This window comes from Mauremys mutica, chromosome 3 (assembly GCF_020497125.1).
Source record: "Mauremys mutica isolate MM-2020 ecotype Southern chromosome 3, ASM2049712v1, whole genome shotgun sequence".
In the NCBI taxonomy this organism is placed as follows: Eukaryota; Metazoa; Chordata; order Testudines; family Geoemydidae; genus Mauremys; species Mauremys mutica.
In genome coordinates, this window is record NC_059074.1 from 199,524,462 (window position 1) to 199,528,482 (window position 4,021).

A 4,021-nucleotide genomic window follows, 5' to 3' on the forward strand; every position below is an offset into this window, starting at 1 on the left:
GGCAAAACCAATCTCCACAGCTACAGAGTCCAGGAAGGTCTCTGTGTCCCATCAAGCATGAGAAACAGGGCCAAAAATATTCAGATAATGGTCATGCCTTTGTAATCTTACCTTACGTCAGGTGATTGGCTCCAGAAACGCCTGGACGGCTCCTCTGAAGCCAGTGTTTTGTCTATTGTTTATTGTCTGTAACTGACAAGTGCTGCCCTTACATGTAGGATACATTTTTTCTTAGTTTTCTCCTCCTTCCAGCTCTCTGACCTTCCTTTCTCTCCAGCACTTTATCCTAAGCACTAATGATGTCGGACACAAGCAGTGCTGCTGGCACTGTCCCCTGGTCACAGAGTGTACCAGGTTTTTCAGGAAGAGGAGAGGAGGAAAAATAAAAATAAAATAAATAAATAAAGCATACATTGGCTCAACCTTGCTTGCCAAGGGTCCCCATCCTGCAACCTTGTATCTTTGCAATGTGAGAATTGAACCCCTGAAGAATAGCGTTCAACACAGAGATGAACACAAACTAATCTGAACCCCTTAACTATAGTTCCCCTTTTTGAAAAAAAACCCAAAACCAAACCAAACAAAAACCATTCTTTTAATTTACTAGAGTTTGAATTTACAAGGTTTTTTCAAGCCTGGGGAAAAATATCCACTCCCAGCCTAAACCCAAATGTCATCCCGGCAGGAATTTAGTTTACTGCATTGTAAAGTCCTAAAATCAAGGCGCTAGAAAGGAAGGCCCTAATCCTGAAAAGACAACTTTAAACACGTGTCACCCTGTTGAACACACTGAGTTTATTCATGGGCTTAACGGTAAAGCATGAGTAAGTCTTTGTAAGATCAGGGCCCTCACACCCTATAAATCTTTTGTCATGGACAGTATTGTAAGAGAAGATCAATTGTGGATGAGTTCCTCAGCTGATGGAAACTGGTCCTAATAGTGCTACGCTGATTTTTTTATTTTTTTTAACACCAGTTTAGGATTTGGCCTTGTGCCTAAGTGTACAAAGCTAAATGATTTTATTGAGGACTGTTGCATCTTTCAAACGGCAAGAACTCTGAATCCAAGTATAGGGGCTGGCTCTGTGGAAGTGAGGTGATGAGTAATCCCATAAAATTCACTTCGATAGCAGACATCTTATGTGGTTGGCTGGAGCCTGAGGAAAATTAGCCTCATTTGCATAGTAAAATAAATGCGAAAGAGCTCTGTAGGAGATAAGCACCCTAGCCAGAAAAAAATCCTCATAGAAGCTCCAGAAAAGACATTTACTGGTGCAAAGCTTATTTTCTTTGTTTTTACAGTAGTGAAATGTTAACAGAGCTATAAGGGTCCCTTCTCTACCACTGGACTGTTCAGGGGACTCTGCCATGCTAGTCTTCTCTGCCTGAGGTGACGATCTGGGAACGTGAGGCCTATCTCACATTTTTCACCACTACCTTCATTTAGAACCGCTCTTTCTGCTGCTTAAGTCTCTTTACGCTCCCCCTGTACTACTGCTGTACCATATATGTGACTTTCAGCCTGCTGCTGAAATTAACCCTGGCATGGTGTGAAGGGACACGCCCTCACACTGGTATGAAGGAGACTAAGGAGCTTTTTCGGCCTGTTCAGCCCTAAAGAGGTGCACCTGCAAGGCTTGTTCAAGCCTGGGGCGGGAGGAGCTTAAAAGAAGGAACTTACCATAGAAAGGGGCAGGGAGCAGGAAGAAGGCTGCCTCACTCAGAACCTGCTTGTAATAGAGACAATCCAGCCAAGGAGGAGACAGCCACAGGCTCCCCAAACTGCCCTGACTGGTGGCAAAACAGTAGCCCCAGGAGGAGGGACAGAAGGCGAACCCCACAAAGGGCCAGAGACTCTGACAGACTAAGCCCATAGGGCTAAATCCCCAGGAACTGCTTGAGATTCTCCTCTCTTGCCAGGGAGGAGAAGCCAATCCTTTGCTGTACGTTTGCCTAAGAGTTCCCCAAGTGCTGCCAACTGAGGGAGGGGGCAGAGGGTAAACAATGGACAACGGGACCGGGGCAGGGGAGGAGGATCCAGGAAGCCCCTTCCCCCCCCACCCCTCCCAGGTGGTGGATAAGACAACAGAGTAAGTGTGTCTACCCACTAAGGGGACAAAATACCTTGTCCACAGCATTTAGTCTAAAAGCCGGCCCCTGCTATGCTTGAACTGCTGACTCTCCCAGAGTGGCAGCTGAAGTAGCTATTAAAGTTAGATCTAGAAAACACCACCGCAGCAAAACATGGGATCCCCCGACGGCCAACTACACTGTTGTTGTCTCTAGCAAACAATTAAAAAGAGAATGTTACAATATTGCTGTTAAAGGATTAATATAAATGCATTCCGGACACTGTTGACAAACTAAACAGACTTTAAGAGAGTCTTTTAAAAGGATTGAACCTTGGAGCAAAGTAGCTAAACCCTTTCTATGTTTTTCCTTCACTTTGAACAGCTCTTTTGAGCATATGAAGCTTTGCAACTCAGACATCTTCTAATGTGAAAATTACTATACTCCTGCTATACCCTGTGTGCTTGAATTTGAAATATCACTTGTAAAAATGTACATAAAGACATATGTAAATATCACTGTGGTTTAGGATAAATTATTCCATGTTAATGTTTGAATTGTTTGCCATATGCCCTGGAGGGTTATTTTAAGATTTATTAGGGGGTTTCAATCCTATGGCCTGCGTTATACAGGGAGTCAGACTAGATGATCACAGTGGTCCCTTTTGGCCTTAGAATCTATGATTTTTTGATGGACTTCTAGACAATCAGTGTACAATGTGAATTTTAAAATTTTCTATTTCCTCAGCACTGGTGTGTTTTGGGAGTACTGATGTTAACTGAACACTGTGGGTGAAATCCTGGCCTCATTGTAGAGGCAAAATTCCCATTGACTGGGATTTCACATTATGTATTTATAAGAGGAAGTCTTCGGAAAAGCAGGTCCATCTTAGGCAGAAATAATGCAAGGAGAGAACACTTCTCTGGGCGAGAGGATAGCTTATTCTCCACACTCATTCAATGCCGAGTCTCAGTAGAGAGGCTGAAGGTGCTGGTTTTCTGATGCAGTTTGTCCAGTTAAAACTGGACTGACACTAATTTATACTTTTGGTAGTTGATAGAAACACATACCACAAGGTATCTGTGTTAAGTACTGATGCAGTTAGCATAGAACAAGGCATAGACAGACACTGTTTTTTGTGGTTTTGCATCTCATTGTGCACATCATTTGGTATGTGGATTAACACTAGTAATCGATTTTAGAAAACCCATCACAAGTGACACTAGTTGGAATGTTCAGAATGTATTTTAGTTTGCATTTTAGGATCAAGTTAAGAATTCTCCCTTTTCCAAGAGGGTGGACTTCTCCAGTTCTCTTTGAATGTCTCTTTCCTTAACCCTCTCTTAGCTGGTTTGTTATTGGAACCAAAATCCTCAGGATGGATCTGTGAAGAAATATGATGAACTGATATTCAACTCTGTTGGGAAAGAAATGATTGAATGAGAAGACTCAAATTTCCAATAGGGAACAACCTCTTTCTCAGGCCTCTTTCAGCCTGCACCATAAATGTTTCTGAATTCTATCAGCGTACCCTATTCCAGAATCTTAAGGACTGACCGCTATGGTCGCTTTCTGTACCCGCTGTCTTTTAGAATAAACAGAATGACACACCACCCTCCCTCCAGCTTGGTAATATTAATAGAAAATATTAAAATGCTAGTAGACAAGAAATTTCATAAAGCATATAAATGAATTCATTCACTCCATCTCATTAGCTTAATCGTCAGTCTTAACAATGTAACTGATTAACATATTCATTGTTCTTCCTTGGTTTTGCCTCAGACTTTTACTTCTTTTGGGTTCAAAAGATCCCAGAATACCTAAGCTTAACAAATACTCCCGCACAATTATCTAGAACAATGGAAAACACTAAAAAGAATAGCCAAAGTAAGGATTTCACTATTTATTCCACGGATGCTTCAAAAGTACCACAGGAAACAACTGTATAAGA